The 26,047-nt window shown below is 43.9% G+C and overlaps 1 protein-coding gene across 1 annotated transcript in view; it reads right to left on the bottom strand.

Moving 5' to 3' along the window:
• The window catches only part of TMTC1 (transmembrane O-mannosyltransferase targeting cadherins 1), a 127,927-nt gene that overhangs the window by 89,187 nt on the left and 12,693 nt on the right, over positions 1-26,047 (bottom strand). The window lies entirely within an intron of this gene.

The following is a 26,047-nucleotide window of genomic DNA, read 5'->3' as shown; positions in this document are numbered from 1 at the left end:
CACTAAGATTGCTGTCTTCAGACTCCCAGAAGACTACACCGAGACACATTTTTAAAAGGTCACCCAAACAGAGCAATTCAATTTTAGGCCATGATTAAAATGCAAAAACTCCTTGTTCCCAGCTCTCTGCTCAGTCTCTAGAGATGGGAGTAAGTGTCTAGCAGAACTGAACTTATTTTAAGCATTTTTTTTAAAGTGTATTCTGCACGCTTAAGTTTCATTACAAGTCTGCCGACAAGGTGTTATGATAATTAACTGCACAGAGATAAACACATGGGTGACTTATTGTTGTAGGAGTGTTCATAAAAACCTTCCAATTTCTCAATAAGTAAAATTAAACTGGAGCCAAAACTACATATTTATTTTAATATAGAATAGAAGCACTTGCCAAATTCTAAGGAGCTTTCTTAATATAACAAATGGTGCCATACCTATGACATTAATTCAATGATAATTCCATTTCTATTGAACCTTGCAGAGGCTTTGTCATTGTAATAAAGCGATGAGAAACAGAAATACAGAAGAGACAACAGGAATATTTTAAGCACATAGGAGCTAGAAAACTCTTGAAAAAATGACAAATAATTTTACAAAGTTATAAATATCAAGTAAACAAAATAAATTCAGATGGAAAATATTTGCAGGTTCCTCTGTGTAACATACAATCAGTATCGGGATACTCTATTTAAATGATTTACAAAAACTGCAGCATCAATCACAACACCTGCACGTAAGTTACCTTTCCAAGCATGAAAGCACCATGCATTTCTCCCGTGAACATCTAGCATATAAAACCCATCTTATTTCCTCTCCAAATTCCTCAAGACAGTCTATCATCTGATTGCTTCCACCCTTCAAGTCTTTGAAAAAACAAGATTGCAGCACTTGCCAAGAGTCTTTAATATCTGGCTTTTTGTTCAAATTTTCTATAGTAGGAAGTTTGCAAGCCTGGTCACCATGGCAAGATGGAGAAAAGATTACACTGCAGACAAAAGCACCAGGGGCAAAGCCAGCAAGAAACAGAGGCGGCATTTAACAAGAAGAAAGAAGTACATCTGGGTGCTCTCTACAAAATAACTGTCTTCAGAAAACTTTCCCCAAGTGTCGTGCCTAAAACTTAGGAACCAAACCATACATTGTAAAGCAAGCCAGATGACGTTCAGTCTTTAGTGTCTACTTATTTACAAATGTTGACATTTAAGCACCAAATCTGACTTAAATGTCAGACTACTCTTCAAGGGCTGAACTCGCAAAGTGCAAAGTTTTTTGAGCTCCCACTGATTTTAATCAGGTTCCAGCAAGTAAAAGTGAGATGAAACTAAGACTTCAGCTTTCTCTCTCCATGAAAGGTCAGGTTGGCCTTCAAGTGTTCACCATGGCCCTGCTCCAAAGCCCACCAGAGCCAAAGGGAAAGACTCTCAGTGACTTTAATAGCACTTGGATCAAACCCCGGTCTTTTGTTCCATACTGGAACCTTTTATGAAACTCAACCCTTTCGTGATTTGCAGCAGGAACAGAAGTGTTGGGTTGCATTTTGTTTATATTTTTATGGGTGGAGGGAGGAGAGCCCTCTATTAATCACACTGCCTGACTCTTTTCAAGAACCTGTTTTCACTCGCTTGTAGTTTTAACTAACACTTTGGGCAGAAGTATTCCATTACAAATATTTGCTTTAGGTGGAATTCTTCTGGGAAAAGATCAGCCATAACAGTTCAGCTTTTTCTCCAAGACTTCAATTAGAGACAGAGGAGCACTTTTATCGGTGTCAAGAAGTCTGCCAACTTCATCCTTGAGAAACTGCATCATCTCGCACCAGTGACCTAAAACTCTTGAGGCGGCCGTCATCTCCGGGCCACGTTTTTGCCACCCTCCACAAGAGCCACCCGCAGCCGGGCAAGCTGCAAGCTCGGGGGGCGGCACCTGGAGGGGGGTGGGGACACGCACACCCTGCTGCTTTGCCATGCTCGGCGGGGGTCTGGCTTTTGACAGATCAAGTTTGCACCGAAGATGTTCCAGCTGGAACAACTGCTAGGGACAACACACTGTTTGCGAAGGCAGTCCTTCACAGAGAAGGGTAAACTGCATTTTAGGCTGCTAAGGCTCAGGAAAGCGTGTCTGCGCTTCAGGGCCTTGCAAACACTGATCTAGGTCTGGAGACCACCATAGAAGAACCTTCATCATCACCGTCTCTCTGTTCCCTCTCAAGCCTGCCCTGAGGAGAAAATTAAAGCCAGAAAATGAATGTAAATGGAAGGCAGTAGCTGCTCTTTCATCCTTGGCAGTACAGTGCAGGAACGCTTACTCTTTAAACATCTTGATTTTGACTTTTTTTGTCTGCCTATGAGTAACTAAAATGCTGCCCGCATCTCGCACCTTCCTTAGAATCATAGAATCATTAAGGTTGGAAAAGACCTCTAAGATCATCGTGTCCAACCGTCAACCCAACACACCATGCCCACTACACCATGTCCCTAAGGGCCTCATCTACACGTCTTTTAAATACTTCCAGGGATGGTGACTCCACCACTTCCCTGGGCAGCCTGTTCCAAGGCCTGACCACTCTTTCAGTAAAGAAATTTCTCCTAATATCCAATCTAAACCTCCCTTGGCGCAACTTGAGGCCATTTCCTCTCGTCCTATCACTAGTATCCTTGCAGCAAGCATAACACCATGCAAGCTAGCAAACACAGTTTCAAGGCATGAGTTTATCTGCAAGTCAAAGTTACTTTCAAGTGCTCCATTGAACTGCAGGGCAGCTCTGGCCACTGCAGAGCAGGCCTTTTGAAAGCATTTCAGAAAATCCTGAAAGGCCCCTCACAGTTCATGTGTTGAAGCAGTAACATCTCCAGGAAAAAAAGAAACCCCTGCATTGACACCAAATACAAGTCACCACTCTGTGCTGAAGAGCAGCTGGGCACAAGCAAGAAGGAACCAGAACGAAAGCAACGGGTAACTGGGAATGGGTGAAGTAAGAGAGTTCAGAGCGCCCTGAGCTTTCTGATCCTCCCTCCAAATGCTTTTGCTACTTTGCAGCTTCGGTTAAGAAATGTTTCTCTCCGCAAAGCGTTTCCGTTTTGAGAAAGCTGCTGTCGTGAAGTCTGGAAACCACGAAAGATAACACGGTTCACTACTTGGTAATCCAGCTGTCTGCCCATCAGATCAACCTGTAGGAGTGGCGTAAACGTATGGGTTACGCTCAGCGCATCAAAGCTTTACAAGAACCATGTGGTTTTCCAGAGTACCTTATTGAGGCTACTACTTGTTTCAGGAAAGGTAAAACATCTCATGCCTGGTGCAGGCGAAGGACAATACACAGTTTATGTATTAAAATCGAATGAAGAGCAAACGGGACCTGGATGAGGAGGTTTGCTAAATGTCAGTGACACACAGCATGTAAAATGCAGCAGCATTTTACATGTAAAATTGCAGCTTGCAAAAACATCTGAAGTTATGTTGAACTTCACTCAGACAACCTTAAGATCAGCCAAAGCTCTTTATTTTGTCTTTAGCTAGGACAATCAAAGAAATTACTATTACAACAGTTTAACTGTTTTATACCCGTTTTAAACAGCTGCCTTGTATAAAGTCATTCACAGGTCAGATTTCCATGCACTGCCAACCACACCAGGCTGCCAAACATCCCACTGTTCATGGGAACCACTCCCTATCACCTGCTCCACCCCGACCAGCGTAATGCGGCTCCCCATGCCAAAACACACACACGCATTCATTCCCACAGGAGAGCAGGCGTGGGATGTATGTAGGAAAACTGTATTGATGGTAGTTCCGCGCAGCAAAATGCTACCTCCAGAGTAGGCGAACATTTCAAGGTGTGGGTCTCCCAGATTTTCATAATGAAATGATAAAATTAGAGGAGGAAATCCAGATCGCCAGGTTTGCTAAACGAGTGTGAAAAGAGCCCATTTGGGCAGAGGTTCTACCTCTGCTTCGTGCCAGCTTTCCCACAAAGCAAACCAGTATGTAATTGCCTACTTGCTATCTTTTAAAAGCCTTTCAGGAATACTCCCTGAAGCAACCAGAATCACAACAAACAATAAATCCAAGAAATGCTTAATATTGCAGGGACTTCTCTCGCACAGTTCGAGCGAAGGCCAAGACAGATATTTGGCAGCTCCAGCTTCCTGAAAAGCACGGCTCATCCTGAAATCAATTACATCATCAGGGCACTTGGAGGTTTTATAATTGAAGACAGCAGGGTAGGTGGCCTAGTAAAACTCAATACCGTTCAGTTTACAGGAATGTAAACTTTGCCGGTACCAGATGGACTCTGTGTTAATCAAAACAAACTTCTCTAAGAAGCAGGCAGCTTTTTTAATTTGCCTGTACCGTTGGAGGCATCTAGAGTTCACAGAAAGGAGCGGGGCAGCTCCTCAGCTGCCGTTCATTGCCACGGCTGCGTGAGCCATCGCAGACCGGTATCGGCAACACATTTATCCCACACTGCAGCTGACTCAGCTTTGGTGTAGAACGTGAACTCGCTCTTGTGTTCTCTTTGAAGGCTTTCTCAAGGGAAGCGAACAAACAACTAAGATGTATGATGAATGCTCCCCACTGGAGACATCTAAAAGACCAAGATAAGTACGCAGTAGAACAAGCTTTGGTATTTCGAGAGCTTGTTTTGGCCAGGTCCCTCCGCTGTGAGATGATCATTGCTCCCATTTATATTCTTCTCAGGAAATAGATCCAACTACCAGCAACCACCAGTGTTTTGAACTAACACTTTCAAAACCCTAATACTAAAGGTAGGCTTTAGAAGGATGAGTATAAAAGCAAGGCTGTTAACTTAATTATTGATATCAGTAAGACACCTCTAATAAAGACATTTTTAAACTTAGAAGGGGCTATTTTAAGTGAATGTCAAAGCTTTAGGTTATTGGTAGATGCACATCTAACTCCAAACCAGTTTGACAGACTCCCCTGCTGAGAATGCAGAATTTTTACAGGAGCCATATTTTGTCTCTAGAGACCATCCTTACCTTTTCTATTTAAAGATGACTTCCTTATAATCTGTCCAGCCAGCTACATCTTATATTGGAGAAGTATCATTTCAACCTAGCTCGGCCTATATTTCTCCTTGAGGACAACCATCAAAGGCCAAGCGTATGTGATATCCCAGGCAGAAAACAGGAGTGGAAAATTCATTGTGGAGTAAAAAAATTGAATACAAGAAAGAAAAACCAATACATTCCAGACACGTCTGGATTTTTAACTTGCTTAAAATACCTGTCAATGGAGAGAAATAAAATATAAGTCATAGCTACAGGTTTTGCAAGGGAGAAAGACAGACAAGCCCTTCTTCTTCCTTCTTTAAGAGTAGTCTTGACATTCCACGCAGCATATGTGTGGCATTCTTGCTCCTTATCTCCCTGAAGAGCCTTAAACCCCAGCCACCACTACCCACACAGACCCAGATGCATAAACACACACAAACAGAAGCAGTTTTACAAACTCTTTAGGGGGCCATAGAGAGATTTTATGAAAGTCACAGCTGTTTTAACTCATTTGCACTGATAATGGCATGTATTCTTCATGTACATTTTCGGATGTGACCACAAATTTGGGGTTCTTGCTGTTTATTGGCTTTTCAGGAAAAGCAGAGCAGGGCATAACTGCATTGGCATATATAGCAGAGAAGGCGATCCCACTCGTGGCTTTTCCGTAGTCTTTTAGGCAATACATACCTCATTCTGTGTGGGATGAAAGTGGAGGAAGAAAACTGGGAGGAAAAAGGAAAGGAAGAGAGAGAGGCACAGTAAGGGATCAGGAATAGAAAGAGAAAGAAAGAAAGTAGCAAAATGCACTTAACGGATCAAAGATGTGACCAAGAAGATGAAAAAGGGCTTCCCTTCATACCAGACATTCCACCGACGCGACAAGGAGCAGGGCTAACAGGAAAAATAAGACCTCATCAAATCATGGCCACCTTCCACCAGATCTCAGGAAACCAAAGCACCATGCCTGCTATTTACAGCTTCCATCGATTTCAGCCATTTTATTTCCTCTGCATCACACACACCTGAGGCATTGAAATCCACCGTTAGGCTCGTTATTCCCCGTCCTAGCTCAGTTAAGGGCTGGTACAGAGGTATTTCAAGTAACTGCATTATAAGCAGCACTGATAGCAGCTTTGGCTGCTCCATACATTCAACTACAAACCCCTATTTTCAGCTGCTTGTTCTTTTCACAAGCTTTATTCATTCAGGCTGAAAGTTTTCCCTTCCAGGAGCTTGTGTCAAGCTGAAATTGTTTTCTTCCTTGAAAGTATCAGGTAAAACAGTTAGGCTGTTCCTGAAAAAGCAATTAGAGATATTTGCCCATATCAACAAAGTCATGCAACCACTTTATTGGGAAAACTTCAGTGGTTCTACACTTTGGAGCAGGGGTTTGAAATTTAGTAGAGGGAGTGCAGAGATGCTCCTGTTGTTGCTTTCAGCGACAACTCACTCCGCTTCTGGGCATGTGACAAGCCACTGGGAAAAAATTTCCATTTGCAGCGCTCACTAGAGATTTGTATCTATTCCCCAGAGCCTCTAGCCCTACCAAACACCATCTAGCAGGAGCCTGCAGAAAACAGCATCAGACTCTCCTTGTATTGCTCCTGCAAAGCCATTGAGATAGGAGACTCTCTCCCCCGCAATGCCTGTATTCAACCTGGAGGAGACCATTTGTTTGGACTACAGCGGGCTGAAAATTTCTGTCTGAAGAAGAGGCTATGTGAGCATGTGTAACAAAGGAAGAGAGGGGATAAAGGAGAAAGAAAGGAAGGTAGGCACAAAGAGGAGCCAGGAAGGAGAGGAAGATGGAGATACATGGAGATACTCGGACCTCTGCTGCTGTCAGAGATCCAGCGGCAGTACCCACGAAATCTGCTGCCACTGGAGCTCCATTCACTTGTGTCCCCAGTGAGGACTCAGGAGCTGAACTGCGGCACCAGAGGCAGGAATGAGCCCGCCTCCCCCAGAGCAGCTCCGCTTAAGAAAGCGGCTGTGCTTTCAGTGAACCAATCTAGCAGGAGCAGATGGACCTGAAAACACAGAGGATAGCCAGGACTCCTACAGACTGACTGCTGCCTTGGTGTCTTTGCAGAGAAAAAAGCTGGCAGCTCTCAAATACAGCCTTCCCCAAAACACAGCGCAGCGTCCATGGGCGACACTCGCTCTACAGGGCCAGACTTGGTAAAGGGGCTGTTTGCAGACCCACCGCGCAGGGGTAGGGAGCGTAGGGTCTGCGAGGCATCTGCAACACGCTCCCTAATCACAAAAAAATAGCTTACTCGCCAGCTTTTATGTGAAGAGGGGAGGAGGTTATCCTCCAGTCATGCACAAGGCTCTGTTATTGTGAGTGGAAATTATTGAGGTGTCCCTGGGAATCAAGTGTCCCAGTAAAAATTTACAAACAAGCCATAAAAGATGCAGAGGCCTGCTGTGTTGCTTTGATGCTCTCCATAAAGTGTTTCATGTCAGTAAACACACACTGGTCCAACTAGTCTGCTAATTTACAGAATGAACCATGGTGGCTTTAAAATTACGTATGTGCAATTAGGGAATTAAGGCTCTAACTTTTTGCTGTTGTCTTTGCCCAGGAGGCCAGTAAGCAAACTTTAAAAAAAAAAAGAAAGAGAAATTTAAAAGTTTACAACAGGACAGAAGAGGAGGAATAAATCCATTCTATCAGTAAAATATGGCAGAGAAAGAGCACAGAAATCAATGTCTGTGAGACTGTCAGACTCCTTCTGGTGAGCCTCCTGCACTCCTCACAGGAGAGGAAAGATACACACCTCAAAGTAGGAAATAATACATGCCACTGCTAGCAACAGCAACCCAAAACCTAGATTCAAATACAGTGCCAAAAAAGATCAAACCAGGAATGGGGAGAAAAAAAAACAACCAAAGAGAATGGGATAAAACAGAAACCACCATATTCAGGCAGTCCACCTACTTCTGCTGGATGGCACCAGGCAGGCGACCAGCCTCCAGAAAACACAGTGAGGACTCCGTGAGGAGCACAGTCCAGCAGTAAATATGCCCGGCAAAGGCAGGAGCCCAGGCACCCAGCCCCAAGGCGGGAACGGATGCATTTGCCCCTACTACAACCACGAGGATATGCTGGGAACAGAAAAGAGCTCCCCTAGAGAAAAGGCCCATCATCTCCTCCCTCCTCCGTGCAGCAGCCCTAAAAAAAGTGATAGGCACTGATGAGAAGCATAGGGGCAGGTAAGGGTCAGCTGGTTCAAATCCCAGCTCCTGATACAATTTTTTAAGGAATTTAAATAACTTACTGGTACGGAGTTTGACTTGAGGAAGGAGGGGAAGAAAGCAAACTTTTACAGCTGAGCCTGCTCTCAATCAGGGCAAATGCTCAGCTGTTTGTTTTTTTTTTCTTAAATATGTTTGCTGAACTGAATTGTATTTTTTAAGTCATCATTTGGGGTCAGCCCAAAAAGAAACTTTTTGCAATACTTGGAGAGGCACATAGTGTTTTAGTTGTGAGCATTTCTGGTAAATCAAGTTAAAGTGGTAAGTGAAAGTCTGGTTTCAGAAGGAGATGTGGGCACAATTTGCAAAGAAATGCAGGGAGGAAATAAGCGCCTGAAAACCCCTGTAAATGTAGCCTGAAGAGCATTGCTTTATTTCAAAACCTATTTGAATTTTTTTTTAATTATTCCATAATTCACTTGTAATCCAAAACTACTTGTCCAATTCAATTTAAACTCTCATTTTACACTTAATTGGAGAGAGGTGGAAAATCACACATTTGCAGTTTGAATCCTTGACTGAGATAAGAAGATGGAAAGAGGAGCAGTTATCACACCGCTATGATGGGGTGCAGGGACTGTGGACCTTCAGGACAGTAAAACAGAGAGTGTATGGGGAGTTCACTAGCACTAATGTCCAAGAATCAATTTATGGACATCTAGAAACAAACAGCAAGTGAGAATGAGACATTCATGCATTTGATAATCTTCCCTCCTCCTCCCCTGGCTGCCTCTGCAGCGAGGACAGCGAGCTGGGTTAAAGGACCATGTTAGCACAGACTTTATGGGAGCAGGTAGCGAGCAAGGAGAGAGCGAGAGCTAGTGTACGGGGCACTACTGCAATAGCAACAGTTTGCTTATAAGAGGTATTAATGAAGACCGAAATGCTTGAGTAGATTCTCCTGAAAATGCCCTCTAAATTAGAAGAGGTTATAACCTATTCATTTACACTGAGAATTTTCCCAAATTCACACGATGGAAAGGGATGGTCCTTGTTTGGAGCCAGACTGTCTGTCAAAAGCCACCAGTGGCAGAGACACTAAATTCATCTGTGTTGTCCTCAAACTGAAGCTTGGCCTGTTCTCCCACAAACTTTCCCTTCAAAATGAAACCCATGCATCAGCTACTTAAAAAACAGTTTACTGGATGTCAATGCTAAATACGTCAGGAAGAAGGTATTTCCTTTCCGGAAAATTCTTGATCTGACATTTGATCTGGCATGTCCCTTTGCTTCTGTCAGATTAAATAAAGCAATCCGTAAATATGTCACAGTCATCTCTAAATACAAAATAAATGGTAAAAAAAAAACAAAAACAAAAAACCCTTCCTCACTCTTTTCTTGTCAGGAAACTGTCTGTTATTTTTAACATCCTCAAAAATAGCTTGTTCTTTTTAAATACCAATGACACGAGTCTGTTAGCAATACAGCGAAGAAGCAAAATAACATCCTTCAGAGCTGGTATCCTTTCAGAGAAACTTTTTGATGTTTGCAATCAAATGCAACTCAGTGCCAAAGTTATACTGCAACACAGAAAGTATCTGAAAGAAAACAATCCAAAAATTGGCAGAAAATTACTTTTTTTGTCAGCAGCCCTGTAAGTAAATTGTGCCTGTGCTATTACTGTTGGCATGAAATACCAAACAGTATACTTCCAACAACTTTTATCTCTGTCGTTTTTCCACACAATCATCTACACACAAATCCTTAAATTCTTCAAATTAAAAATGGACCTGTTCTTTCACCACAGGCACTCATGGTTCGGTTATGGTAGGGTTCATCTGTGAAAAATAAAAATTAAAATCTGCAATAGCCAGTAAAGATTAGTGGCTTGCTTTAAATGGATTTCCTCTGCAAAGCTATTCTTTATATCTCATCTAAACAGATAATAAATGGTAAAAGCCAAAAGCACATCAATAAAAGAATAATTCTGAAACTTGGCAGAATTAGAAAAAATAATTACATTTTATCCTATTTCAACCACAATTCAGTCTCATCTATTGCCAGAAAAATAAGACCACAAATATTCCAGTCTTCTTTAAGTCACTAAGATATTTGCTTTCAACTGCATTGGCAACTTCCAAAAATAAGCAGCAGCAAGAAAACGACATCATTTTGTAGTCTCCATCTCCACAGAAGTGGGTTTAAATTTTTGTTATTAAAAGCCTGGCAAGCATGAAAGATCCTGCACCGTTGCTCACAGGAAAGCTTACGGGATGTTGCACGCAGCCAAAAATACGAGCAGCTTCTGCCCTGGAGATTTTGCAGCAGCTTGTAACACACCTCCCAACCACATCAAACTTTTACAGGATGGGGCTGGAGCTGACACTCGGTAATGCTCAGATGCATATTTGCAGGGACAGCCAAACCTTCCCACACAGCTGATAGCCTCTCTTCCCCAGACATCCCACGCTAGAAGGCACGTCGCCCGTTTGGCTTGAGAGAAACCCATGAAAACGCGTTGTGAAGTTTGTTAGAGGTTTCGTCACCCTCCGACATTGGTCTGGGTCGTTCTGGTAAGCCACGACCAAGATCTGTTTATCAAGGTCATCTCATCCCTTCCACAGCCCCACCACGCAACGCATCTCCGCACTGCCGAAGGGACACCCGGCCCGGCTACCATGTGGGGCATCCTCCGGCATCCCACCTGTCCCACAAGCCAACCAAGAGGAGGGTGCGAGGGTGTGGGCAGACAGGCCCTGATGGGCAAGGAGAAGGAGTCACCCATCATGGGAAAGGCTGTAGGTCCCTCAGAGGATACTCCTGTGGTCTGTGCTTGTCTGGATTCCAGACAGCGATGGGATCTGGTCAAAAATGATGCAGATGTCCAGACAGGAAGACACAGGTAATGGAGGAGGGGAAAGGCGAGAAGTGGTATCAGAGCTACCACAAACACATCTGTTCATTCTTAAGGGATGGCTCTTGGGACTACTGCTGCACAGGTGCATGGACACAGCCAGGACCTCAGCCTCGAAGGCCACCAGAAGAGTCACTATGGAAGAAGAGCGGCACAGCCTCTGCTCCGCAGCGTGGTGCCAGTCCCACTGCAGCTAAGGCAAGAGAACTGATTCTCCCAAATTCACTTGTAAACACGCCCCAGGACAAGCAATGCTGCAACAAAACTGATCTAAAGACTCACATAAATTTGCTCACAGGAAACAGACATTTTCATTAAACTAACCAATTATTTTTCTTTTCTTGTTCCCCTTTAATATTTGTACTGCGTATGTTTGATTCTCTTTAATATTAAGCACAATAAATAGGCCCTTGCTGAATAATTAAGAAAAAAGTACCAGCCACTGTGGGTAATACTGCCAACCAAGACTGAAGACAGAGAGCTGCCATTATTTCTGTATTTGAGTTATTGATTAAATGTAACATCCGTAAGGCAGCAATCAGAATTGCTATTCTGCAAACATTCCCAGAGAAATAAAGACTTGTTCCAAGTGCCAATCACATATACTCTTGTGGTTAAAATGCAATTAAACAAGTAAAGCATCCAATATACCCACAAGCTTAAACAAAAACAAATCACAGAAACCTGAACTGTGGAGCAAAAACAAAGGCAAAGAGTTTTAAAACATAATTCAAAAATGGAAAGTGTCAATACAGGCTGTTGTTTATAAGCCGATGTAAAAACTTTCAAATTACATGTATATGTGTTATTTATACACAGGGAAAAGGGTCTTCTTCCAAAATATGTCTCAGTAGGAAAAATCTTTTGAAACAGTAATGCTATACTTGTTCCAGAAAACTGTCTTTCTTTTTTATGCTTCCTGGTTTACTTTTGAAGTTTTTCTAAGCGGTGAAATGGATGGGAAGAAAAACATTCTTGAATTAACTACGTAAAACTCTTGCCCTCAGACCCTGAGGAAAGAAAGTTATTCTGAGAAAAATAAGAGAGTAAGAATAATACCAAACGAATGTACAGATTTAGCAGCCTTGGTTTGATCACCAGAAGTTAGTACAGAGAGCAACATCCTCACCGAAGGCCATCAGACTCGCAGAGAGCAAAGAGCCAGAGGCAGAAGCCATGCCGGGGGGACACCGGGAACGGCTCCGGCAAGACCCTGCAGCCCAACGAAGAGAACGGCGAGCCCTGCGCGCTGCCATCTCCCACGGAGAGAAGAGGAAGAGGACAGCCACACATCTTCACTGAGAGCGTAAGCTTTCAAATCACACTTAGCTTGTGGATCCTGCATGGGTAAGAAAGGAGAAATCTCCAAACCAGCAGCAGTTCCTATTAAATTCGGCCATCACACGCCCGTCCCATGGTGCTTAGTGTAGGAAGCATCTACGCTACGGACACCAGGTTCAGAGTTTCTCCTCTTTGGCGATGAATCTCTAACCTGCCCTGCTCGGGGCAGGGGGTTACTGCAGTGTTTTCCAAGGAGTGGAGTTTACCTAAGTGGCTGCTGCCTGTGAAAGCTTCCTCCAGAAAGCACAAGCTCACCCAAGTGCACTGTACTTGAGCAAAGCTACCGCGTCTGCTTCAGTTTTGTTTCCTTGAATTGATAGCTCAGGGCTACGATGGAGAAGGCAGAAAAGGGCACTTTTCACAAAGACCAGAAAGAAACATATTTTACAAAATGGATGGAGCAAACCAAGGCAAAGTGTTGATGAACATACTGTGCTTCGGGCAACTTAATAAAACTCACATTACAAAAATCACTACAAATCATCTGCATCAGTTTAAAGTCGTGACCAAACCACACGTGCTGCATTACCCTGTAAGCTGCTTGCCTCAGGTAAAAAGAAAAATTCTGCCCAATTCACCAGAGCAATAACCCACTGCTCCCTTTTTTTGTTTATTGGGTTTTTTAACCTCTAATGAGCTTATTTTAGTACCCCGAGCAGATCCAGGAGTCTCTCCCTTTGCAAACAGCCACCTGACAGCACGCCAGAGCGGCTGTCTCCAGAATTAGGACAGAGACGTCGAAACGCACAGAGGCAAATTGATCCGATCGATCTCTTGGAGAGTTGAGAAGCACACGGTCCTCGGAGACCTTTATTTTTTCAATCTGCAATGAAAGGGCCTGGCAGTAAACTGGAGAGAGCCAGTTTTATAAGCTGGGAGGGAAATGATTATAGAACTGTAGCAGTTCAGGGATCTTCCAGCTGGTTTAATGATTTGTCTTCCTTACGAACATACTGAAGGGGAAAAAAAAAATGAAAACTCCTGAAGGTCAGCCATGAGTGCTATAGGTATCACAGGAAACTGAGTCCTCAATTTATTCTCAAACATTCGATGTAGAGATGGGGACAGCGGGAGGAAGGAGGCATACAGAGGGGGAATGGAAGTTACTGCATCCGTATGTAAATATGGATTAAGGAAGCAGACCGTCTCCTGCAGTATCTTACACAAATGAGCAATATCAAGAGAGGGACCAGAGAGCAACCCCATTTACCCCGAGCTCCTCAGGCAGGCGGGGTAGTGTAAATTCAGATTCCCCCAGAAAGCGCTGAACTGACCCCACTCTGCCACGGCGCAAAAGGCGGCTTTTACTGCTGGTGAAATACCGCTTCCCAAAAGGAACAGGAGCTGATTCTTTGCCTCCTTCATTTGGTTTTCTCTTTTTATTACACAGGCTGAGCTACTATATGTGCCATACTGATAGTTTTGCAGGGAAGCAGTAAAATTTCCAAAATGCTCAGAGAGGAAGGGGTTGTTTGTTTCAGTTGAAACTTTTTAGTTATTTCAACCCAGATTTGCAACTTTGTTGGCCCCACACTGCACTTTTGCAAGCTCCACAAGAAAAACAACTGGCATTGCATTGACCAACCTTCAGCAATCCAGGCTGGTGAGGACAAGGAGCAGCATCTTAATAGCCTCCTCCTTCTATCCCACCCCTGGGAAAAGTGTGACTTATTGAATCTAACTCTTTTTCTACACTTCTTATTTAGAAAATGTCCAAAATAGAAACAAAACATGCTGTTCACTGAGAAATGCTTTTTTTCCCCTTTTTGTTTTGTGTTTTGTTTTGGGCTTTTTTTTTTTTTTTGCAGATGGTTAGGGTTAATAATAAAAAACAGTTAGGTTAAGCTTTTTAGGATGTCCAGGATTTGGGGTTTTTTTTCATTAGGATGAATCTAATAAATTAATTTTCATCCTCTTGGGAGTCAACGGGAGCTCATGCTTGTTCCCTCCTTCCTCCAAGGTCAGCAGGCCGCACTCTGCTTTGGTTCCTTGCTGGCACAGGCTGCACACTGATTTTGGCAGCTCCCATGCTGGCTGGAGCGCTGCAAACCCAAGGCTGCCCCCGCTGCCTGCTCATCTGCTTGGGCAGGGGTAGTCAGCCTGGCAGCCGCGGCCGCCTCCGGCACACGTTACAGCACCGCTGGTTGCACGAGGGCTCTCCATGCCCTTCGCCCATCTCCTGGGCACAGAGCAAGGCTTATGGCTGACTCCATGGTTTTGACCTGATGCAAACATGGGTGTGCGTGGAAGTATTTCAAACATGTAATTGGGATCTTGTGTATGCCTCTCCGGTAACATGTCCAGAATAAGGACTGTATTATACCAGATCACACCCCTTGCCTCAGCCAACCATCCCCCAATTGCACACAAACTCACTTTAAAACTCAAACGTGCCAGATATTTCACTTATTTCAATTTCTTTTTCTCTCTTACTGATCTCTTTTACTGACTCTGCAAGGCCACAATAAATAATATCAGCGTCCACCAAGTTACGGAAAAGGAAGCCGAAACCCTACAGACTCCATCCCACTTTCACTTCTGTCAACAGCCGCCTCTTGCTGACTTCACAGCAGGAATCATGATTCCTTTCCACTTCTTTATTATTATTTTTTAAAACAACTTTTGGTAGAGGGCCAGCACTTGATGAAGAATGAGACAATCCCACCGGGTGCTGTTCCTCCCTGTCCTGCCAGCATTCCTGGCACTAACCGACCCGCCGCTCGGGATTTACAACGCTTGTGCGAGCACATCACCGCGCTCACACCCGGGAGGGTGTGCTCCCTCTCCTGCGCTCTTTGCTCTGTCCCCGCAACTGTCACCGGACAGCATGCACCGGGAGTCTGACAGATCTGCTCGCCCGAAACAAAGCACTCCAAGCCAGATACTGAAAGCCTGGTGAAAGCTCTTGGAAACCCCTGCAAGAAGAGCTGCAGCAGCAGAGGGGTTATTCAGAAAGGCTAACTTTTGCCAAGGGAAATGAGCCTCCTCGTGCGCCCTTTTTGATCAGCAGTGAAGGGGGAGGAGAGGGAAGGGCTGATGCAGAGCCATCCCTCCCTCTGAGTCACTCTCTGGGGACCCTCCTTCCCTCCATCAGCTACAGAGGGAGCTCACCTCCCTCGGACTCAGCTCCCTCAAAACCCACGCTGTCCAGACACAGCTCAGGCTCTGAGAAAAATAATTAGAACTACTGATGGAGAAAAAACACCTTTTGGGTCTGGTATTTATTAAGCAAAAGAGAGCAGGATACTTTCACCCTCTTGGCAACCCTGCCTTTGAGTTCCCAGCAACTGATGCCAGCTTTGATGGAAAAATAAGTTGCCAAGCCTCAAAAAGCACGGGGCTAGCTTTTCCTTTGCTGCTCTATGGGTCAAAGAATCAGATTCATAAATGGAAAAGCTTCTGTCATCTCACAATAGCAGTACAGAGACAGATTGCCTCTTGACAGCAGAAAAAATAAGACGACTACAAATAATGTTGATATGGTAACACATGTTTAAAATCAGTAATGAGAAGGCCAGAGGAGAGCTTATCCAGAGCCCTAAGTGCCAGCCAGTCTTACAGCACTTTGACAGAGGCAACTCTGGAAAAACAAGGTGGGGATATTTGCTTTATGTCTTGCAGATTGTCTGTGTCAATGCAATCATACCTCAGTCATCCACTTCAGCCGAGACCCAGAGACCCAACGGTTCCCGAGATGCTGAACTCAGAGAGGCTCTTTGGGACCACGCACCTCGGGTCTAAGAGGGGAGCCTGGCTGCCCCACAGCCGCTGCATCTCACCAGAGAGTCCGTCTCTCAACGACCACTGCTGAACCAAGTACAAGCTGTGCTGCTGGGCGCCTCCTCAGAGACAAATTTTGGTAACTATTACCTGTGTCTCTTTGTATGTAAGCAAGCTGCCCACCCTACAGCCTACTACCGTACCTACCAGGTGGCTCTCCAGAAATGTATAACCCATGGTCATACTTGCCATCAGAAGTTGTCAAGGACTTCAGCTCCAGAATGGCAGAGTGAATTAAACCAAACAATCCATAGCAATGCCTTGCATGGAAAAAATTGCAACATCACCACCACTGGAAGTGAAGTGGGAGGACATAGGACAGGAAATTCCTTGCACTCTCAAAAAAGGAGCTAGTGAGTGTGCTTGGTACAATGCATCTTCACCAGCAAGTAATTTTTGTCAAACTAACATACTGCTTTCCATCCCAAATGACTTCCCTGCTTTCTGCAGAAGTACCAGTTATCTAGCCTTCCAGATGTCCTCAAGCTGCTTCATGGCCGCTTTTTGGAGCAAGCGTGTGGAAAACGTAGAACTGTTCTCAAAATGAAGCTAGCCATTTTACAGAAACTGCAGATGTGACTCCTAACATTCCTAACACAAACACCGGTTTCCTTAAGTGTATTTTGTAAGCAGTCACTTCATTCATGTCAACCATGCAAAAAAATCCCCAAACTGCCAAACCAACACCCTTATGAGAATGATAGCTTTAAAAAAAAAAAACCAAAATATAAAACACCTGCCCAACCAGCATTTCTTCAGGACTTCTCTATCCATGCTGCTACGGAGAATTTGCAAGCCTATTTCATAGCTCTGCAACACCTGCAGCATTTGCTGCGTATGCGCCCAGCCTGCTGCTGGGGCATTGCAGGAGCCCGGGCTGTTGGAGACTCTGGGACACCACAAGAGCCTCCCCATAACGCATTACAAACTCCGTTCTTATATTTGGGTTTAACACCGAGAAGTGGGTGACATTTCACCAGTTTTGTCCCACTGCTGACTTTACGACTCAGCACTGCGGTAACAGCCTGAAACAGAGACCTGCTTCAAAGCATTAATCAGAGACTGAGAGAAAGGGCTGGTACGGACAGACAGACAGCCCTGGCACAGTTTATATGGGAAACGTTCAGGGTCTTTATCCCACTGTGGACTGACAGCAATCCAGAGGGTTTTGTGGTTTCCATACCTTTGCCTGCTTAAAAAAGGATGCGCTCCATCTTTTTTAAGACAACAGCTGATAGGTTTCAAAATTTCCTTTTCATTTCTATCATGAGAACAGAGAAGTGAAGGGTAAGGCTCCGTAGAAAATACTGTTTCAGAGATAAATCAGAGCAAAGTGAACATTGTTCCTATGATTTCAACTCCAGGAGGAAAGAAACCCCATTTACTTAAAAATATGCTGTTACGAGACTAGAGCTTCAGATTACAGGAGTCAAAGAAAAGCAAATTTTTTAATGCCACTAACTTTTTTTTTTACCTGTCTATTTCTAACCCTAAAAACCCGTTAAGATTATTTTTTTTTTCCTAGACTCCAAGGCATACGCTTTTCTCCAGGAGACTGAACCACTGCCAAAACCACACAGCTATCCAAGAATCTTAACATGCTTTGCAAAAACATTAATTAAAACTCACACAGCAAGAAGAAGGGAGTAAGGCTGGATCTTTTGTTTCACAGAAAGGAAAACACCACCACCAAAAAAAAAAAAGGACAAAAAGATTTGACAACATACCAACCATCTCAAAGAAAACACACTGTGGAGGACGGCAGAGAGGTGATGCTGGGAGGGCAGAGAGGTGAGGGAGGAAGATAAAACCCAGCATTTTATCTCTCAGCAGTGCTTTTACTAGACTATGCTTCTACTATGCAATATTAGGTTGGTTGAGATTGAAAACTGAGATTTAAGAGCCAGTTTTCTTAATCCAGGCCCTCCTCTGCTTTCTCACCACACCTACACAATTGCCGCATACAAATACACCATCCGCGCCATCCAAAACAAAGCAGTTGCTAATTATCCTATCTCACTATAAGGACGCCTCATCTGTACTTCTTTCCAGATTTATCAGAGAGTCATTATTTCTCTCTGTAGCATGATTTCCCACTCAAGTGTAGGAAAATGAAGGCAAAAGCTATTTAAATGCAATTTGCAACATGGTCTGTATGTATTAATTTCTTACTGTCTCTGGGAACATTTTCCTACATCGGGCACCCAACCCATAAATATACATCCATTTGCTTAACATATTTGTGGACAAAAGAAAAGTAGAACTAAAGCAACAATTTAATTTCTACTGAATAGCACACATTTATTACTTTATAATACATAAACACCATTCCATCAAAGTGAACTAAGGTTAGGAAAGCCATTAATATATCCTTACCAACATGGCAGGGCTAGAAAGTAAAATAAAGGGGACTCGTTCATATCAGATATCATTTGCTGGTTTTGTAATTGTTATTTCCCTTAAAAATAACAACAAAAAGCAGTCTCTTGGGGAGCGGTGACTGATCAGTAGTTTTGCAGACAGAAGGAACAACCTGAAGAGCTGCAAGTTCAGCAGCAAAAGGGCGATGCTTTCCCGAAGGCAGCAGGTCAGGGGACATTGCAATTCACCACACACTGCGTCAGGTCTCTACCCAAAAGGCCGGCACACGTCCTGAGCAGAGATCCCCTCCATTTGAGCCACCCAGAGCTAGGACAGCCCAGGGGCAGGAGGAAGGAGGAAAGCAGGGGAAACAGAGGAGCAGAGCTGTTTAGGCTCTATTTCTTAACATAAATAGCTCCATAGAAAAGATTTTACTGAACCAGAAAAACAGAAGACTAAAAAGGAAATCTGAAACCCCTCACGCTCGTACATTTTCAGCTTTTTGGAGCCCAGTACCTAACTGATACCGTGGCTGCCACTCAGAGGAGATACCGTGGCATCCATGCATGGAGCCATCTATTGCCTGACACCAAAGGCACCTCCTCACAACAGAAACACCTTCACATCAGGTCTAGAGATTGTACCACATAGTCTATTTTTGTTATGGAAAAGAATGTTTTCAGATCAAATTTGTTTCCAAAACAAAGGAATTCACCTCCCAAAGCCTGCCAGGGAGAGGGGCGGACAACATTCCTTCCTCTGCTCTCAGGAAATTAAAGTTACCCAACTGCTGGGAGGTGTTAAGAAGCCTCAGTCTCTTCCTGGTGCCAATATTGAAAGGTGTCAAATGCCTTCACCTCACACTGCCGTCAGAGGATGGTGAGGGAGCAGAGCGCCACACATCCAAGCTCATGCAGAAAGTTTATTTTGTCTCCTCTGAACCAGAAACACTTCAGACCACTAAAATACGCAGCTCCAAGTTATTTCCTCTTTAGCTTTTTTCCTTTAGCTAAAAAGGAGCTGGTACCTTTGTACCAGTGTGATGGGTGCTTCTTAGGGCAGAGCTGGAGAGCCATTCCTCTGAAGCCGTTGCTCCACAGCTGATGGACAGAACAACCCAGCCCATAGAGGACTTCCCTCACGCAGCAGCAACCTAAACTATAACCCATCAAACAGCAGCTACAGTATTGTCTCAGGTGTCCACAGAGGCCAGCTGTAGCCAAGGAAAGCCCCCAACTTCACCTAGTGGCTGAAGAAACGTCAGTCAGCCCTGGGGTTGTGCCAGGCGTGGGGACGACCATCCCTACACACCTTCCAAGGGAGGCAGAGGTTATCGAAGTGCACGCCCTTCCCCTAGAGATCCAGCAGCCCTTTTAGGCTGTCTAGCCAAAAAAGGAGGAAGTCACTCCCACTCAGTAAAAGGCATTCTTTCTACGGGACTTTGTGGATGGAAATCCATGGCAAAGACAGCAAAAAAGACAGACGTCCCTCTGGGAAGATGTCCCTCTGGGAAGTACACTACCAGGAAAGACAATCATCCTTTTCTTAAACTATGATTCATATTATCTTTGCCTACAGGCTACATCATTTTCGTACAATCACTCAGACTCTGACACAATGGGCAAGAAGCACCCCATCAGCATGCAAAGGAAGCCTATCCAACATGCTCATGAAAAGGGAGCTGAGGTCTCCAAAAGGCCTGATATAATGACAACTAATGCCTCTGGGAGTCCAGAAGAAAGCAAGCAGCAGCAAGTTTCTTGACTAACATGATGAGAAAGTGTTGATTTTTAAGTTTTAGGTCCAGTTTAAGTTTCAGTTCTCACCTCACTTAGACTTGTTTTGCATTAGTGTACAACAGGGCATAAGCACGAGCCACTATCCAAAATAATTCAACTTCATTTTTCCTGTTTGCCAGTTGCCAAGATAAAGCAGGAGGTTCTCTACTGGTTCATTCTCCTATAAAGGGACCTTAAACATATTTGGTGGGGATACTGGTGGTATGTTTTTTATCCCACGCATTTGCAGTTGCTGATGGTTTTTATTGCGTGCTTTCTCAAAATGGCTGCGATTCAGAATGAAAAGCATAAGTTCCTGAAGCTGCTGAGATTTTCATGGCACTTGACCAAAGGAAATAAATAAAAATAAAAACAAGCACTCCAAACATACCCTTTTCCTTGGCAAAAGCAAAGGCAGCTTCTCTGGAGAGTCTCAGCCATTGTCACTACACAAAGCTTGCCTAGACAACGCCAGTAAGAAGGTTACTACATTATTGAGTAACAACCCATGGCAATCCTCTATGTCCCCTACCCAGGAACACTTATGAAATAAAGAGCTGCTGCTGGATTCTCACACTTTAACACAGTTTTGTACCTCACTTGATAGTCTCTTTAGTTTTGTGTGCCAACACGTTAACACGCAGGCAAATGAAGGAAGGAAGACAAAAGAGATGCACAAACACAAGGGTTAAGTGGGCATAAATTGGCCATCGAGGCATTTAGGCTGGGAAAAGAAAGCTTTCCAGGCAAACTTGTCAAACTGTGGAGCAGCCTTCCAAGGGGAGCCATGGAGACGATCCAACTGGACACAAGGCAGTGCTGAGCCAGGCTATGAAAGGCATTAGGTAAGTGGCTGTGTGTGATAACAGAGGTGATGAGTCGAGTAGTCCCTTACCATCTGATGTTCCTTTGACAGAAGGAAGGAGATTACTTTAAGAAGTGACCACCTGCAGACTATCTTCTGGATTGTGTTGGTTTGTTTAGGTTTTGGAGTTTTTTCTTTTACTGAATCAAAGACTATACCTCTCTTCTTGCTAAAGCCACGGCAACTCCCGTCTGAGAAGCTATTTAAGGAAATAAGCATTAACAGATGGGAAAAGGCTTTTAAAACTAATGGTCTAAAATTCACCAAGCCTCATTTAAGAAGGTGAGAAGAATCCCACAGGCAGGCTTAGCTTAGGTCAGATCTGCACTGCTAGCCATCCCATTCACTAAGCTTGCAGGGGCCTGAGTTGTGTCACGAGGATACCAGAGATGTGGAAACCTCAGCTGTACGGAACGCAAACAGAGCTACAGCGATCGACACCAGCTGTTCGGTTGCAATGACCCAGTAATCATTGTGATTATGTGTCCCAGTTACTGGGAGACTCTGCTAGAGGGATTAGCAGGTCGTGATCGTCACACTAAGCTCTACTGGAAAAAGCATTAAACGTGAGGACTAAACATTCAAAATAATTTCCTGCTCAAGTACCTCAATGTTTGGGAGCCTGAGAGAAGACAAGTCCTAACTGGCGGAGAGCATTACCGCTTCAAGTGATGGCGCCAGGAATCCCACATCTCAAAAGCAGGCCCTGGGAGCACCATCTGGACCCGCTCAAGAGCCCTGCAACTTTATCCAGCTGAAAACTAAAGTCGTCTTCAAACGTAACTTGGGGGATGACCACGCCATACTGAATTCCCAGGACTCCTGCCTCCCCAGAAGCCTCCTCCAGAATTACCAGGGGGGCAATAACACACTGAACCACCACACTAAATCAAAGTCAGTAACCTCAAACTCTGGGCCATGGCAGGGATGCATTTTTCATGATGATGCAAAACATCTCCCTTAACTTTGATATAGAAACAGCTCCCTTTTTCAAGCTGTCACATATGTGTTTTCTTCCTTAATAGTTTTTTACAGAAGATATTGGACATAAGATCTGCCACCTATTCAAATATAAGCTTTGAAGGTAGAAAACACTTCTAGAAATTATCTTGGGAATCTTGCTGAACTTTATCATATTTGGAGTCATCATTCTTTCCATACAAGTGTGCATTTCATTACTTGGTAATGGAACAATAATTGCTCTTCAGTTATGCAAGATGCACCTCTAATTTGTAAGGGGTTTCTGAAGAGGTAATGACAGATGCTTAAAAAAAAAGAAATATGAGAATATGTGAGAAACGTGTTATGTAAAAGATAACGGTATCCATGGGGTAGTCTGCCAGCTGGGTCACAGTCTCAGCTGGTATAAAGGAACGATGCTGATGTTCTGGCTTATGCATTCTTAAACACTGAACCCGGAGCCAATACTCTGTGCTTTAATCTGACTAAATCTCACAAATGAAGCATGATCAGCATAGGTCAACACCTGACATCCCTGCTTTCCTGACAGCTTCCTACGCACTCTAGGTAAGGCTGCCAGCAATTCAGCAGAAGGCATTTTTTCCCCTCTGAAATTATACTTCCTGACTATAAAACATACCGAGTGTGAAATAAAGATATCAATCTATATCTTTTCTTGTTTCTAAAACTTCAATATAAAACCTGCTAGGAATTATATTGTGAGGGACGATCTTGTGTTAAAAATGCTGATCTATCCAAATTTTCTCCATCTCCTTTTCTCCAACTTTACTACTGTGAACAAGGGCTCAGTGCAGCATTTCAAAGACCACGTGTTCACTCACAGCCCTTCCAGACAAAATGTCAACTCCAGACTCCGAGCACTTGCGTTCGTTAACGCGTGACGATACTCGTAAGATCAAGAGCAGCGTACCATCCAAATGTCATCTGTGTGTGCAGACGCAGTATCAAGTGCACCTCCTCGTATGACTAATTTTCCAATTAAGATTGAAACAGTGTTGTGCTAGAAACACAACAAACACATGGGAAGATCTCATTCTTGCCCCATAGGGATTTATTATCAAAGATATGCTAATTGTACTCTAATCTACTTGGTTTTACCCAGCAAAGCACTGACTTGTGCAACATGTAAACTTTGCGCTGCAAAAATTAACTGTATTTTACTCTTTTGAAACAGTTTAGCATGACGTCCACACAAAAAAAATTCAAAAAAAGGATTGGCAAACGCTTAGAAAGCTTGCTTCACCTACCACGCCATTGCAGACATATTATTAGCAGGACTCAAGCTACCTAACCTGAGACTTGTTCAGATCTGAGAACATAAACTGCATCACAACAGCGACTGCTGGGTAGACGTACCCTGAGGAAGCCCAGCCTTTCAGTCTGTCTGGAAGAACGATAAAACAGCTATGACAGACTGCAAAACTTTCAGCTAGGAGAGCCCTGTTTAATCTAGTGGAAAAAGACATAATGAGATGCAGTGCTTGGAAGCTGAAATTAGATAAATCAGACTAGAAATAGGCACACATTTTTAACAGCGAGAATAGCATATCGCTGCAACCATCCACCTAAGGATATTTCAAATACTCCATCACATCGAGTCTTTAAAGTCAGGGCTGCTGACAGATGTCGACACAGCTCAAAGAGAAATGCAGGCTTCATGCAGTAATTCTTAGACGAAGTTCTGTCTCTTGCACCATGCTCCAGCTCAGATTAGATGATCATAAATGGTCCCTCTTGATCTTAAAAATCTACAATGACACTCCTAGTAATGGTAAAAATGTCTTCAAGGAATTGTAGCTCTGCACAACCCCCAGAGATCGTAAATCGTGGACAGTTTTGCAGCAATAGCCCGTGTCATTTCCATCCCATACAAACTGTCTGAGGGCCAGGGCCAGGCTGGACAGCTGGCGTTCGGGTACCAAATTCAGTCCCTCGCTCCTGGGTTGGCAGCAGCTGAAAGAACTGTAAAAAACCTTCATGTACCTTGATGAAGCTGCTTCCCCCCGTCGTGGTTTAACCCAGCAGGCAGCCAAACCCCACGCAGCCACTCGCTCACTCCCCCCCACCCCTGGTGGGACAGGGAGAGAATTGGAAGGGTAAAAGTGAGAAAAACTCATGGGTTGAGATAAAGACAGTTTAATAGAACAGAAAAGGGAAAATAATAATAATAATCATCATCACCATCATCATCATAATGATAATGATAGAATACAGAAAATGAGTGATGCACAATGCAATTGCTCACCACCCGCGCTGACCGATAACGAAGTAGCGATCGCTACTTCCTGGTTCATGCCTACCATTCATATACTGAGCATGTCGTCACATGGTATGGAATACCTCGTTGGCCAGCTGGGCTAGCTGTCCTGGCTATGCTCCCTCTCAGCCTCTTCCAGAGCATGAAAGCTGAGTGTCCTTGACTAGCTGGGTACTTAGCAACAACTAAAAACATCAGTGTGTTATCAACATTCTTCTCATACTAAATCCAAAACAGAGCACTGGGAAGAAATTTAACTCTATCCTAGCCAAAACCAGGACACCTCCAAAACATCAGCTGCCTGACAGTGTCAGGGACTTTGAAAAGAAAGAAAGAAAAATGGGTCTAATTCGCATTTCCCAGCGGAGAGTTGCTACAGTGTGGTCTTTATAAAAATGGCACAGCAGGAACGACAAAAGATTCCCTCCTCCCCAAATAACTAAGCAATTTTAAAATAGTTAATCCTGGAAACACTTTCAAAAAATTAGGCTCAACAAACTTTAAAGACGATCATTTTTAATTTAATTTAAAGTTGAACATCCTTGTGTAATAATGGCAGAGATGAAGGACTATTAGGGAATAATCTTGTTTACGGATCAGTGAACTCAGAAAATTGCCAAGGCACTGTGAAACATATTCCTTATTCACACCTCATAATTAACTGAGTGCTCTGCAGAGACAGAATGCTGCAATATTAAAGTCATCTTCGTTATTAGAAAGCTGCTCATTTGGGTTGGGTTGCCACTGACGGGGTCTCATTCGGTTCTGGCATTTCCAAACTCCCGAGAGAAAGCACCTTCAATCCTTCAAAACTGCAGACTCCCAAAGTGTAACGGAGGGCAGAGAAACCCTTTGGTCTACGACAAAAGCATGACTTGTGCAGAGAGAAAAACACCTCCCTCCTTCCCTAATGCCATCTGGGAGCGTTTCTCTTTTAAAGGCAATTGAAAGAAGAAAATACAGTTCTCTTAATTAATTCACATTGAGAGGCGCTTTTGATGGAGTCAGGAGGCCAAATCAGATCAAAGTAAATAATGCAACAAATAGTGACATGAAAGCCCTGGGATAGCAGCTATCGTGGCTTGCACTGTCTAGATCTTCTTACTTAATGCTGAAGCTTTCAGCTTGTAGAAAAGGGGAGCGGGATAGGGGGCTCTATCTTTTCAGCAAATTTTAAAAGAGAAGTTGTCAATTTACTGGCAAAATAGGAAGACTTTTGCTGAGGTAGATCTGCTTAAGATTTGGGAAATCTTGGATTAAGTCTCTGCTTTATGTCAGATTTTGTTTGTGAATTCGGGCAAACGCTCAAGCTTTCTGCCCTTTGGTTTAGAGGGGTAACGCTTCTCCCCGGCTGACGGAGCACAGACGCTCGGACGGAGAGGACACGCACACCCTGGGTCCTGGACAGCTAAGATACGGTGCAAAGGGGCTGCAGCCACTAACTGCACCGCGGAGGAGAACAGAAACCTGCTGAAGCCAAGAAAAAGCAATGAGAAGGACTCAGTCTCGTGAGTCAGTGCCTGAGGAAGCCCACAAGCTTTGCCCAAGCCAGGT

The sequence above is a fragment of the Calonectris borealis genome, chromosome 1 (genome assembly GCF_964195595.1).
Source record: "Calonectris borealis chromosome 1, bCalBor7.hap1.2, whole genome shotgun sequence".
Taxonomy (NCBI): domain Eukaryota; kingdom Metazoa; phylum Chordata; class Aves; order Procellariiformes; family Procellariidae; genus Calonectris; species Calonectris borealis.
This window is presented reverse-complemented; position numbering and strand designations above follow the sequence as displayed.